General features: G+C 43.6%; 1 protein-coding gene across 4 annotated transcripts in view; it reads left to right on the top strand.

Annotated features, from left to right (window-relative positions):
• The window catches only part of LOC126461814 (protein yippee-like 2), a 654,536-nt gene that overhangs the window by 230,284 nt on the left and 409,076 nt on the right, over positions 1–15,176 (top strand). The gene's annotated exons all lie outside the window — the stretch shown is intronic.

Genomic DNA, 15,176 nt, shown 5'->3' on the forward strand with positions numbered 1-15,176 from the left:
GAGAATGGTGTGGCATTGTTCTGAATGTCTTGTCCGAAAATTACCTTGAGCAGATAGAGAACCAGCTCATGAGGGTAGCGTCTTAGACCTCCTGGCAATAAACAGACCTGAAGTTATCGAAACAGTTAACGTAGAGAAAGGTAGCAGTGATCAGAAGGCTGCGACAGCATCTTTGACGACGGGTCATACAAGAAATGTTAAGAGAGGTAGGAAGATAAGCAGTCAGCATCAAATATACGGTGATGAGGACGAAGATGCGGAGAACAAATAGAAAAAATTCAAAGGCATCATTCAATATGCCCTAAACAAGTACGTCCGGAGAAAGGTTTTAATGGATGGGAAAGATCCACCATGGTTTAATAGCAGTGCTAGAAAAGCGCTACGTAAACAAAGAGCACTTCATCTCAGATCGAAGAGAAGTAAAAAGCTAGCTGACGAACAAAAGCTGAACGAAGCGAAAATGAGCGTAAGGAGAGCAATGAGAGAAGCGTTCAATGATTTCGAAAGTAAGACGTTGTCAACCGACCTGAGTAAAAAACCTAAGAGATTTTGGTCGTATGTAAAATCAGTATGTGGGTCAAAATCGTCTGTTCATTATCTCAGCGACCACACCGGTACCGAAACGAAATATAACAGAGAGAAGGCCGAAATACTGAATTCGGTCTTCCGAAGTTGTTTCACCGCGGAGTATCGTAGCACTGTTCCTCCTTTTAGTCGCCGCGCGAAAGTCGAAATGGCAGATAATGAGATAACTGACCGCGGAATTGAAAAGAAGCTACAATCGCTTATTCGTGGAAAGGCTTCAGGACCAGATGAGATACCTGTAAGATTCTATAAAGATTACGCGAAATAACTTGCTCCCCTTCTAGCAGTAGTTTATCGTAGATCGCTTGAGCAACGAAAGATACCTCACGACTGGAAAAAAGCGCAGGTCATTCCCGTTTTTAAGAAAGGCCATAAAGCAGATCCACACAATTACATACTTACATCGTTGACGTCAATCTGTTGTAGAGTTATGAAACATGTCTTATCCTCAAGAAATAAGACGTTCTTGGAAAATTGACAGATCCTCTATAAAAATCAACATGGATTCCGCAAACAGAGATCCTGCGAAACTCAGCTCGCTCTGTTCCTCCATGAGATCCACAGCGCAGTGGACAACGGCGCTCGGGCTCGTGCCGTGTTCCTTGATTTCAGTGAGGCATTTGACACCGTCCCGCACTGCCGTTTAATGAAAAAAAAAATACGAGCTTACGGAGTATCGATTGGATTCAAGACTTTCTTGCGGATAGAACTCAACGCATCGCTCTTAGCAGAACTAAATCGACAGATGTAAAGGTAATATCTGGAGTACCAGAGGGAAGTGTGATAGGACCGTTGCTGTTCATAATGTATACAAACGATCTAGCAGAAAGCGTCGGATGCTCTTTAAGGCTATTCGCAGATGACGCAATTGTTTATACCAAAGTAGCAACGCCAGAAGATAGTAAGAATTTGCAGAACGATCTGCAGATAGTTGATGAATGGGGCAAACTCTGGCAGTTGACCCTAAAGGTAAATAAATGTAACATATTGCGCATACATAGGAAAAGAAATCACTACTGTACAGCTACACTATTGATGACAAACGGCGGCCGGGGTGGCCGAGTGGTTCTAGGCGCTACGGCCTGGAACCGCGCGACCGCTACGGTCGCAGATTCGAATCCTGCCTCGGGCATGGATGTGTGTCATGTCCTTAGGTTAGTTAGGTCTAAGTAGTTCTAAGTTCTAGGGGACTAATGACCTCAGCAGTTAAGTCCCATAGTGCTCAGAGCCATTTGAACAATTTTTTTGATGACAAACAGCTGGAGACAGTATCTGCCGTAAAATATCTAGGCGTAACTACCCAGAGCGACCTTAAGTGGAACGACCATATAAAACAGATAGTGAGAAAAGCAGACACAAGACTCAGATTCATCGGAAGAATCGTAAGGAAATGTAGCTCATCCACGAAAGAAGTGGCTTATAAGGCTTCTTGAGTAGTGTTCATCTATCAGGGATACCTATGAGGTAGGGCTGATAGAGGAGATAGAGAAGATCCAACGAAGAGCGGCGCGTTTCGTCACGGGGTCGTTTAGCTGGGTAGAGAGCGTTACGGAGATGCTAAACAAACTCCACTGGCAGACGTTACAAGAGAGACGCTGTGCATCACGGAGAGACTTACTATTGAAATTTCGGGACAGCACTTTTCAGGAGGAGTCAGACAACATATTACTTCCCCCCACATACATCTCGCGTGTTGAGCACGAGGAGAAAATTCGAGAAATTAGAGCCAATACATAGGCTTACCGACAATCATTCTTTCCGCGCACTACTCGCGAGTGGAACAGGGTTGGAGGGATGAGATATGGGTACCGAAAGTAACTTCCGCCACACACCATTAGGTGGCTTGCATAGTATGATGTAGATGTAGAGAATACCAGACCATATTAGCCGTATTTTGTATGAAGATGATATGGTTATTACAGCACAAGGAAAGAGCTTTGAGGAAATAGAAGAGAAACTGGAAAACTCGTTAAAGATCAGATCTGAATATTACCAAGAGTCCTCCATCAAACCAATCCCTTTAAAGATTCGGGTAAGCGTTTTCCATCTTCGCTCAAAACAGGCAAACAGAAAGCTGAAAGCCACTCGGAACGGCAACAGTCCGGAACACACAGCCAAACCAACGTACCTGCGTATCGTGCTGCATAGATCACTGACGTACATGTACACCCGGTTTCCGTCAGGAACAACATATTGAGGAACTTATCAAAGAGTGAAAGGGCAGCTATACCAGTTGTATTAAGAACTGCCCAACCGCTTCATTTCTGCACGCCGGAATATCTGTGCCCCGTATGGCACACATCCACACCTGCCAGAAAACCTTATTACAAATCTAAATTACGCAGACAGTCCAAAACAGGATGTATGAAAGACACACCCCTTGGGAAGCTATAGAAAACGACTAGATTCTCAGACCCTGAATTCTGAAGAATTGCACAGGAACATATAAAAAATGTAAAGAACTTTCGTTGAGCCCTACCTCCCGCCTCGCTCCCCTTCAGGATGTTTCATCGGTATCTGTAGATTTAAATTCCGTAGTACTTAGCTAACTGCCCCCCCCCCCCCCCCCCGAGCCAAAGGACTACCCGGTCTCTCAAGAGATGCCCACCGGCAAAGCATCAAACTGGGAGATTTGGACAAAACTTAGTCGTATCAGAACGGGTGTAGCGCCAGCCGAAGCAGACAACAGATTCGACTGTGTTGAAGCTTAAGTCGTAGAACATCGCCTAAAATGCTCCCACAAGACACATGTATCCCTGACAAACTATGACTTGGCAAGACTGAAGCACTGGACGTGGCTCGATTTTGGACTACATACCGAGCGAGGTGGCGCAGTGGTTAGCACACTGGACTCGCATTCGGGAGGACGTTGGTTCAATCCCGTCTCCAGCCATCCTGATTCAGGTTTTCCGTGATTTCCCTAAATCGCTTCAGGCAAATGCCGGGATGGTTCCTTTGAAATGGCACGGCCGATTTCCTTCCCAATCCTTCCCTAACCCGAGCATGAGCTCCGTCTCTAATGACCTCGTTGTCGACGGGACGTTAAGCACTAACCACCTTGGACTACATAACTTCAAAGAAAATTTTGCGGACACGAAAAAGTGTTGCTGGTCCATCGCCTAGTTAACTAAATTTATCGTTTTGTACACTGACTTTTAAAGGACGCTGTACAGGAAGACATACATTTTTTATTATTTCTTAAAGAAAATAGGTATTATCTGTTCCCCTACTGCCAGACAACTGTTCCTGTGTTGTTCAATGCCCTGCTATGTTTCTACGAGGGTAATCCCGAAACTAAGTATCGTATTTTTTTTAAGTACGTAAACCTGTTTATTTCTACAATGGTTCACATCAGTTTACAGCTTGAACATTTAGCTATGTTTCGACATAATCACCATTTCCGTCGATGCATTTCTGTAGACGCTGTGGCAGTTTTTGTATGCCCATGTCATACCAGCTCGCCGCCATGCTGTTCAGAAAGTTATGAACCTCTTCTTTCGCCTCGTAGTCGGAGCTGAATCGCTTTCCAGCCAAATGTTCTTCTAACCGAGGGAACAGGTCACTGGGCGCCAAGTCAGGACTATAGGGTAGGTGGGTGATTATGTTCCACTGAAACTGTTGCAGGAGAGGAACGGTTTGCCGAGCGATGTGTGGGCGAGCGTTGTCGTGGAGAATGTGTACGCCCTTGCTCAACATTCCTCTTCTCCTGTTCCGAATTGTCCGTTAGAGTTTTGTACAGAGTCTCATAGCACCTGTCAGCGTTAATTGTGGTCCCAGCGATTCAGCTCCGACGACGAGGTGAAAGAAGAGGTTCATAACTTTCTGAACAGCATGGCGGCGAGCTGGTATGACATGGGCATACAAAAACTGCCACAGCGTCTACAAAAATGCATTGACAGAAATGGTGATTATGTCGAAATATAGCTACATATTCAAGCTGTAAACTGATGTTAACCATTGTAAAAATAAAAAAGTCTATGTACTTAAAAAAAAGGAGACCTTACTTTTGGGATTACCCTCGTACCAAGAACTAGTTGTAACTAAGTTAACTGTTATTCATTTATGCATTAAAACTACCATCGACCAAAAGTTACAAAAGAAGATAAGGCACTAATTATTATTATTATTATTATTATTATTATTATTATTGAGAACTAATAACAGCAATGAGTGATAAGAAATGGAAAGTAGACTAGAATGGAAAAATGAAAATAACAAATGTAATTATTACAAAGGTATTATAGGAGACAAGTGCTTAGACGGTTTGTGACCGATTTAATCCTCTCAGTGGCTGCGGTACTCTACGTACAATCTCCTTATCGCACTAACTTCATTTGCGTGGTAGCCATTGATAAATTGGAGCCAAATTGTTTTGCTCAGCTAGCGGCGCGCTGCGATACTGTCCACGGGGTACCGGGATTGCTGACCAGTACTTGTATAAATGTGATAATTAACTTTCGACTACTACTCGTATCACTGCTGCTGAAGTGGTGGGTAGTGCAGTACACAGATTTGGGAGGAGAACATAGCTATGAGCTCTCATATGTTAGATTATTGTAAACTTGTCGATTCGTTATGCAGCAAAACGACTATACATCGAACTTTAATACAGAGGAAAGGATTCCGATGTTAGGGTATTCGCAGAGGTTGGGAGAAAGGAAGCCGTTACAGGGCGAGACGCGATTTTGCGAGCCGTCAAAATGTTTCGGGCGGCAAGAGGGACTCTTGCGATGGAGATGTATTTGGCTGCAGCAGTGGCACCTCTGAGCTTTAATATTTCAGTGGCAGCAGAAGGAATGTCCCCCGGCGTTTTCATTGCAGTGTAGCCGCGCAGCACTTCGCCAGATGGAACCCCCAGGGAGTGGACTGGAGTGGGGTGGGGTTTGGGGCGGCCCACGTCACTGCTCGGCGCGCATCGCAGTTGGCCCCAGGCGAGCGCAGATCCCCAACTCCTGAACAATGCAGCCCCCAACTTAACTTGTCATCGGATTTATCCCAGACGTGCACGCGAACTGTAAAAATACGACTTCTCATTCAAGGTTAACTTCTGAAAGTTCGATTGGCGACGTTTTTCTTACGCACTGTCATGCAAGATAAAGTAACAGTTCCATGCCATTTATAAACAGTAATACTCAAAACATTACAGCACCCGAAAATGAGGGAAAGTACATGTTTTTAAATCCGGAAAACGGACCGGCAAACCTAATCCAGAGCGAGGGTCGTATTTTAGTGTCTGACATATTGCAGACAATTATAAAAAACAACATGAACGCGCTCCGCAAACTTTCTTTTGAGTCTTCATGTAGCGTCATCTTGCCATATCAAAGAATTGCCACCAATGTGACAACTAACAACTGCATATTAATTCACTCACGAAAGAAATAACTTTGAAAAACATCACTCGACAGATTCTTGGGTTGACTAGAATTTCAGTACCGGTTGTACTTAAATTTTGTATTCGAATTCTTTCGGGCACCAAGGCAGACTAGACAGTATGAGCACGAGGGACAGGAAGAAAAGAAGAAAGAGAGGGTAAAAAGAGTAGCACGGTTAGTTCAGCAAGCGCAACAAGTTTACGGAGACGTTCATTCAAATATTCCTATCAAGGATAGGCGGTTAAAGAAGGCGTGGCGCATTCTGGACAGGTTTCCTTATCTTTTCAGAACGTGCCCATACAACTATCTCAGTACTGGAAATGTTCAGTAGAGTAAACTGTTTGGGTAACATTTTTAAATGTATCCCCGTGTACCATCTCCTTACGAGTTAACTGGCATTCAGAACGCTCTCTATCTCTCTCTCTCTCTCTCTCTCTCTCTCTCTCTCTCTCTCTCTCTGTCTCTCTGTCTCTGTCCTTTCTTTCTTTTAGGTATTATTAAAGTTCTAAATTATCTCACTTCGTAAGGTAGACGAAGTCGGACATATGATTTACAGAGACAATTCATGCTAAGTAACTGACGCTGGGAGTCCTAGTGTTTGATCGAGGTAGCAAAATCAGTTACACCCAACATGTAAACAATAATAAAAATGTTTTCAAATGGTTCAGATGGCCCTGAGCACTATGGGACTTAACATCTGAGGTCATCAGTCCCCTAGAACTTAGAACTACTCAAACCTAACTAACATAAGAACATCACACACATCCATGTCCGAGGCAGGATTCGAACCTGCGACCGTAGCGGTCGCGCGGTTCCAGACTGAAGCGCCTAGAACCGCTCGGCCACATCGGCCGGCTGTACATGTGGTGCGCTTCTAAATTCAGTGTGTACGTTCCAAGGAGAGTCAGGCAATATATTACTTCCTTCCACATACATCTCATGAAATGAACAAGACAGGAATGTGAGAGGAAGTCGATCTCATACAGTGGCTTAACGAAAGTCGTCTCTGGACCACTCGTTAATGGAACGAGATTGAGTTGAAAATGAACTATTAGCGGAAATGAAAACAGCGAGAAACTTAACATCAGGATTGATGGTCACGAAGTAGATGAAGTTACGAAATTCAACTACCTTGGCAGTAAAATAACCAGTGACGGACGGAGCAAGGAGGACATCAAAAGCAGACCAGCACTGGCATAAAGGGCATTCCTGGCCATGAGAAGTTTACTAATATCAAACACGGGCCTTAGTTTGAGGAAGACATTTATGAGAATGTACGTTTGGAGCACAGTCATGTATGGTAGTGAGACATGGACTGTGGGGCAATTGGAACAGAATAAAAACGAAGAATTTCGGATGTGTGCTACAGACGAATGTTAAAAATTAGTTAGACTGATAAGGTAAGGAATGAGGAGGTTCTACGCAGAATCGGAGTGGAAAGGAATATGTGGAGAACACTGACAAGGAGAAGGGACGGGATGATACATCTATTAGGACATCGGAGAATGACTTTCATGGTACTAGAGGCAGATGTAAGAGGGCAAAAACTGTAGAGGAAGACATAGATTGGAATACTTCCTGTAAATAATTGAGAAAGTAGATTGCAAGCGCTGCTCTGAGATAAATTGTTTAGCATAGGAGAGGAATTCAAGGCGGGCCGCATCAAACCAGAAGACTGATGACAAAAACAAACATAAGTATTCGGACACCTGTATGCAATGAGGAAATGTCCGCTAAATCTCACGGAAGGCGAACTCGCTAGTGTAAACGGGGTGAGGATTACTGTGTTGCCAGTAGTGAAGCAGGTAACAGCAGAGCGGTTCGGTCAGTATGAGAGCTCGTCGACTTCGTACGTGGTCTTGACATTGGATGTCAGATAAGTAACAAATCCACAGATTTTTCGAAGTTTTTGGAGCTGCCCAAGTCTACCGCCCGTATACGATTGTCAAGTGGAAGCGGGAAAGGAAAAACCATAGCTAAGCCAAGAACAGGCAGAGCTCACGTACTGACGGAAATGATCCTACCAGCTTTTCGAAGGGTGGCTGAAAATATCACGTGAAACCAGTGGAACCACTCATTCGGGAGATTCAAAAGTGCTATCACCAGTGTAGCTAGCAACAATGACCTACTGTACGTCCTCAATAATTTGCTGGATGTATTCCAAACCCTCTACGGCTCCCCCTAGTACCATGGAAGTGATGCCCTGATGTCTTCACAGATGTCCTGTTATCCTGTCCCTTTTCCTTGCCAGTGTTTCCACGTATTCCTTTCCTGTAAATAATCAAGTAAAGAATGCAATTGTTACGTAAATATGCGTAGCATAGATGAGCAACGCATTTCTTTCCCAAATGTTGCTTGGTGAGATTGTGTCCGAACACCCTGGTTATATCAGAAGTTGCTCGCGGTTGATCCCTAACGACTGAGTTACGAGTGTAAAACACGGAGAATGCCTGCAACATGTAAATTTTTGACGAAATTGATGCTGGTAATGTGGTATGGGTGCCCCACTTTGCCCCAGACGTCAAGCGAGAATCATCCTTCATCACTAAAAAAAATTGCAAAAACTGAAACTTCGTCAACATGAAAATCTTGGCGACAGTTTTTTTTTTTCGATTGTAAGGGTATTTATCTCGTGGATTTCGTCCCAAAATACTTTATGATCAATGTTATTGTGGTCTTCAGTCCAGAGACTTGGTTTGATCCAGCTCTCCATACTACTCTATCCTGTGCGAGCTTCCGCCTCTCCAAGTACCAACTGCAACCTGCATCCTTCTGATTGACCTTAGTTTATTCATCTCTTGGTCTCCCTCTACGATTTTTACCCTCCACCCTCCTCTCCAATACTAAACTGGTGATCCCTTGATGCCTCAGAACATTTCTTACCAATTGATCCCTTCTTTTAGTCAAGTTGTGCCACAAATTTCTGTTCTCCCCAATTCTATTCAGTACCTCCTCATTAGTTTCGTGATCTATCCATCTAATCATCAGCATTCTTCTATAGTATATGATAAGTGCCAATAGATATTGTGATCCATAAGAAAACTACGATAAGCACTGCAAAAGCGTCGACTTCGAATGCTTCTTCAGGGTATTGTGGTTATCCACAACAATTACTGCTATTACAGTATTGCTGCAACAGAGGCTTTCTGGATCAATTTGAGTGGGAAATCTTTGATCACCCACACTCCGGACGGACCGTGCTCCTCGCGATTTTCGCCTGTTCACAAAGCTCAAACACTTCCTGCGCCCGGAAACGTTTTGGGATTGGTGCCTCGATGGAGCATACAGTGAACAATTGGCCCGCGGTTCGGCGGGAGCTCATATAAGACGGGAATTCTAAAACTCGTGGACAGATATGACAAATACGTGAATGACTGACGTGTGTACGTAGAGAAATAAAGAAGCTTAATTTTGTAAGCCTTATTGTTTTGCTTTTAAAATATATTCCTGAAATTATTAAATCGGTATCCTCGTAATTAGCGCTGATATTTAACATGGAAAGTCAGAGGGAGCTCGAATAGCATTCTCGTTCGAATGTAAAGCTGCATTTCACAGTGGCAGCTTTTAACATTTGAGTATAGTCTTTTCGTCGGTTTGAACCGATTGCACTACAGTCCTAGAAGGAAAAATTGGATTTAGTTTACGCAGAAACTGGCCCGGCCGTTCTTTCCGTGAGAGGGAGGGGATGTTCATGAAACACACACACTATTTATAAAAGATACAGCAAATCCACAATTTTGAAGACTTCGACAATAAAATTTTGTACCATGCTTTGTATGAAAATTACATATTCTTTGTTAACTTCTTTGCTTTGTGTATATTTAACTTCTTATGGAATTTAAAATTTTTACTTTTGAAAAATAATATATGTACCGTTTTCTCAGAAACTATTCAAGGGATTTCTACAAAATTTTCTCTATTTAATGTCTGTTCATATAGTAAGTTCTCCCATGAGTTATTTTTGAATATATCGAATAGGACATTTTTAATTATAATTCTGTAAGTATAATATGAAATTTGTGCAAAATTCTAAGCACTTTGTCAATATTTCAACTTACACTTAGAATTTCAAAATTTATTCTTGAGACAATGTTTATTGTGTTCATAGAAATAAGTGTGCAAAATTTTATAATTCAAGCATTCATAGTGTGTTAGGAAGTGCAATTTAAAGTTCAGCGTAAACGCTTTTTTTATGTCACCTCTTCAGAAGGCCACAGGTTTGTATTCGGGATGCGCATTCCCTTCAAGTCTTTTCTTCTGGTTTCTTGTTTTCTGCCATCTTTTCTTTGCCAAGTCTTCAACTGACATTTTAGTTATAGAAAAGCGCTGTAGATCTCGTTTCCTCAAGACGTCTTGCGTGATATTATCTTAAAGCCCTTCCTCTTCATTGTCCCTACCTTCCTATCATTAAACACAACAACTGCATCGTAAGTCGGAATTTGACGACAGTAGCAAATGAACACGTGGTATTAGGACAACGGTTCCATATGAGTGAATTTCGAGACTAATTTGGTTTCTGAGTTTCGTCATGAACACAATTTTTCAAAATTTCAGGGTCGGCCAAAAATCTGTAAGTAAGCGCGACAACATCTAGGATGCAGATTAGAAGTATTTCCTTATGAATGTAGGGATTGTTGTCCCTGTGTATGGCACCTATAGATATTTGTAACAGGAAATGTAGCATAGATGAATGGGATGTTCATCTGTTCACACCATGGGCAAATATGTAGCCCATACTGAAGTTTTAATGTCACCTACTCTGGATGGATTCTGTCTGACAGCCTTGACATAATACACTTGAAGACTATCACCTTCTTTGTGGGTCTGCTGTGTCCACCAGTGTCCTTCCAACTTTCAGCTTTTTGCCCTTCATATCACTGACAACTTTCCTCAATCTAGAGTCCACTGTTTTGTGGATGTGTCCAATGCAGCCTTGTAGATGCACTCGGCGCTAGTTTGCTTGAAAGTAGTGCGCGGAATCTTTGTTCACCGAGCTGGTATTGAAATGTTGCTTCAGAAAGTGGGCGTGGCAGGAAGGTCGCGTCATACAGTTAACTATTTTACAGGAAATGCAATTTAGTAATTGAAAATTTGGGAAATTATTGTACATGAGCTCTTCAAATAAATAAAAAACAAATAAGTAAAAAATTGACGTTTCCCGTAAATTTATATGATCGTCCCCCTTAATCGCGCTGACGCCTGGCACTGCCGCGTCCTTCGCCCTTTTGTAAAGTATTCCTCCGCAGAAGACAGTGGCTAAGTTACACGGCGTGCCCTGAGTGCTGAGGTCGGCCACAAGGGGTTGCTGCTATCAGTTTCTCGTTTGGAGAGACGCCGGCGCTTGCTGATCCGGCAGCGCGTCCGACCTAGTTTCCGTAGCACGAGTCTCTCTCTAGTGGCGTCTGCCGCCAACAGGGTTCTGTCGACCCTCGGAGCGACAAGAAGGCGGCGCTGAAGAGAGTTAGGGGTTCCCCGTAGAGATCAGAAATGAGCTCCGTACGCTCGCTGTAAACTCGCCAGCTAGTCCTGTGACGTCACCGAACTCGTCGCCTCCGTGTGCCCCAGACTCGGCTCTTCAGCCTCCGCCGCAGCCCTCTCGGCACTTGGGTCTGTCGTAGTGTACAAGCGGAATCGACTCGCTGAGAAAGGACAGAAAATCCGCGACACCTCAAGTATAATCGTGGATTCGCTGTATTCCTGCTACGTACCTACCCATTCTGAAAGAAATTTCTGGCGTTAGACTGAAAATTACTATTCATTTATTTTACGCAAACACGATTCCAGCATTAAGCCATTCTCAGGTGTAAGCTGAAATGTCTCAAATGTCCGATCTGCCTAAATGACATACGCAACCATTGCACATGACGATTATTATATACCAGTATAGTGGCTGATCGGTTAGCAGTCAATATATATATATATATTATTTTTTGTCATCAGTCTACTGACTGGTTTGATGCGGCCCGCCACGAATTCCTTTCCTGTGCCAACCTCTTCATCTCAGAGTAGCACTTGCAACCTACGTCCTCAATTATTTGCTTGACGTATTCCAATCTCTGTCTTCCTCTACAGTTTTTGGCCTCTGCAGGTCCCTCTAGTACCATGGAAGTCATTCCCTCATGTCTTAGCAGATGTCCTATCATCCTGTCCCTTCTCCTTATCAGTGTTTCCCACATATTCCTTTCCTCTCCGATTCTGCGTAGAACCTCCTCATTCCTTACCTTATCAGTCCACCTAATTTTCAACATTCGTCTGTAGCACCACATCTCAAATGCTTCGATACTCTTCTGTTCCGATTTTCCCACAGTCCATGTTTCACTACCATACAATGCTGTACTCCAGACGTACATCCTCAGAAATTTCTTCCTCAAATTAAGGCCGGTATTAGTAGACTTCTCTTGGCCAGAAATGCCTTTTTTGCCATAGCGAGTCTGCTTTTGATGTCCTCCTTGCTCCGTCCGTTTATATATTAAACGTTAATAAAACCGACAAACTGCAGGGAAGGCTTCCTAACTCGAAATGGAGGAAAAACAGTCGTGTGAACATGGGTCCTGAAATGCATCGTTGCCACGATAGATGTCAGTTCTTCTGCTTGTGTGTTGCAGCTGTGAGATTCACACAGCCTACTGTAATCAGCAGAATGGTTCGGTACACGTGTTGAGAACAAGGCGAGATCGTGTTTGTAGATACAGTTTTTCCTGTTGTGTATGTGCCACTTGATACTTGACGATTGAACCGTATCAATTCGACATTCGGCCTTTCCGATCTCCCTTAGACGAATTACGAGAATGGGATTCTTACAGGGTGTGTTTCGGCTGTTAAATGAGGTTATTCGATAAAAGACGAGACATGTGACCGCATGATTGAAAATCTGCACATTATATAAATCAAGATTTATTGTTGCAAGAGCGCGTATGGAGTACAAGAAATGATTACATTTACAGATGAATAGCACAAACGGTCCTGAGGTAACAGATATCGACCCATGCTGAAACACGTGGTGTAGCCTTCAGGGCGGCAGTGCAGGCCCCGAGAGTGGTAGCCATTCGATCGTACAGACGGCGAATACCGTCCTGGGATGCGTTATGCCAAGCCTGTTAGACCTGTGTTGACGTAGTTCTTTAAGATTGTTGATTGACGAGTCGCACGAGTCACTTCACGTCCCTTGATATCACACACGTGTCCAGTTGGAGACAAGTCCGAACAGATCGTGCTGGCCGTTGCTGCACGTCTTTCAGAGCACGTGGATTTTGCGGGCAGTGTGGGCGAGCATTATCCAGTTGGAACAACACGCAACCTTACTATTGCAAGAACGGCAAAAGAACCAGTCTAACAACATTCCGCACATACCGCGCGCTGATTGGCGTACTCTCCAGAAAAGCCAAAGGTGGAAGACAGTTACAGCTTCTCGCACTCCATAGCATGGGGACAGTAGTCCCACTGCTAATAACTGTTCGTGTTGAAACGTCTGGTCTCACAAACCCTCTTAGGCGTATTTCACATCTACCCGGCAGCCGGCACCTTCTAGCCGGTTGTGATGGTGTGGGGGGTACGGGACGTTTCACACCTGGCCGAAAGACGATGTGGACGGCTGAACGACAGCTGACCGCCGGGCCGAGGCTGTGGCATGCCGGCGGCCCCCACTGTGTCGACCCGATGTCGGTGTCGTGCGGAAATACCGGCGCAGGTGGTGGAGCATGCAGAACAGTAGAGCGCTACACATATACCCGATCTTTATCTTTTACGTTAAATACAAAAAAAAATTACGTCAGTGGCACATTAAATTTTAAATAACTATCATTTCACAGATCCCTCTAGTGTCATAAAATAATCAGTCATCATTTTTCGTACATTACTGGCAGAAATTCCCGCACGTATACATTCACTTCTTGTTACACTGGACAGAGTACCTTCGGTATTGTGCAAAACAGCACACGCCTTGACAATTTCAAGAGCAAAATCGGGTTTTAAATTTGTACCTCTGTGGAAAATCCTCCATTTATTAGTATTCCAAATGAACATTCTACGTTCCTTTGGGCTCTTGACAGGGGATAATTGAACACTCTTTTAGCAACTGTTAATGGGTGCCCAGAGTATGGCCATAGAAGGTGTTGATGCAGTCTAAACGCTTCATCACCAATAAAAAAATAAGGTACCTTTGGACTTGCTGTGGCCTGAAGGCACCTGTCTTCAGGAATTAAGTTATTTCCGTCAGTGATTTCCACAAAGAACATTCTTTAAATATAGTAGAGCCACTTTCTTTACCATAACTGCCGATGTCTACGTTGATAAATCTGTAGTCAGTCAGCCACAGCCGTCAACACTATAGATGAATATCCTTTGTAACTGTAGTACAATGAGTTACATGGATCATGGATGGACGATACGAATGTACTTTCCATCTACAGCTCCAACACAGTGAGGAAAATTTGCTCTTTGCTCAAATTTTCCAGCAGTGTTTTCAAAGTCGTCTTTGGTGGGTAGACGCATATATTCATAACGCTGAGACCAAATAACTTGGCACACACATCTGACTACTGATTGTGGAAATATTTAACCAATGTTTTAATTTTTTAAGGTGATAGCAAAACTAAACATCCTTTAGGATAATAACTTTTTAAAAATTTTAGCTATTTTCTTTCCCACTCACATGACTGTAATTGGAATTTGGAAATTGATGGTAAGGTCTTATGGGACCAAACTGCTGAGGTCATCGGTCCCCACGCCTACACACTACTTAAACTAACTTACGCTATGGACAACACACACCCGTGCCCGAGGGAGGACTCGAACCTCCGACGGGAGTAGCACGGACCGTGACAAGGCGCCCAGACCGTGCGGCTACCCCGCGCGGCTGACTCTAATTGCCAACATTTATACAGGCTGGATACATTCTCGGAAGGATGTATTAACGCGTTGAATGGAACTCTTCATTCGTGCATGTATATTGTCAAAAGTTCGTAAACTCATTCGAAAATAATTAAAAAACTTATTTTCATCTCCCCTTAATTTCTCAAAAAGAACAAAGAATGCGCCCACTTTGTCTCTTCTCAAACTGAGTGGATGGACCCAATGCACTCTTCGTCTTCTACTGTTTTTCAAACGTCTGTACAAGAGATACCACGCTAATAGCTGGTCGTGCGCCATTTGTTGTCGAGGTCAATTGAATACGCACAAACACGAAAGGATGGCACGGTATGCCGTGCGGCTGCCGTC

The sequence above is a fragment of the Schistocerca serialis genome, chromosome 1 (assembly GCF_023864345.2).
Source record: "Schistocerca serialis cubense isolate TAMUIC-IGC-003099 chromosome 1, iqSchSeri2.2, whole genome shotgun sequence".
NCBI lineage: Eukaryota > Metazoa > Arthropoda > Insecta > Orthoptera > Acrididae > Schistocerca > Schistocerca serialis.